The sequence below is a fragment of the Oryzias melastigma genome, linkage group LG24, assembly GCF_002922805.2.
Source record: "Oryzias melastigma strain HK-1 linkage group LG24, ASM292280v2, whole genome shotgun sequence".
In the NCBI taxonomy this organism is placed as follows: Eukaryota; Metazoa; Chordata; class Actinopteri; order Beloniformes; family Adrianichthyidae; genus Oryzias; species Oryzias melastigma.
In genome coordinates this window covers 20,106-20,354 of record NC_050535.1, presented here as the reverse complement: position 1 = coordinate 20,354, position 249 = coordinate 20,106, and positions in this window count along the sequence as shown.

The following is a 249-nucleotide window of genomic DNA, read 5'->3' as shown; positions in this document are numbered from 1 at the left end:
AAGGGGCGGAGCAGGGAGCTTGTGGCCCCGCCCAGTTAATTTCTTACATCACAAGTACGATCTCTTTAAACTGTATTGTTTCAGTCACAATAATTTGGATGAAAAAATCCTAAATGTAGTTTGATCTGAATCTCCTCCATAAATGTGATTTATTTCTAATGTTCATGATGTCCTCCGTCATCATTAAAACATTTTCATCAGCTTGTCATGAATCTGAACGGGGGAGGGGCGTTTAAAAAAAAAGGAATG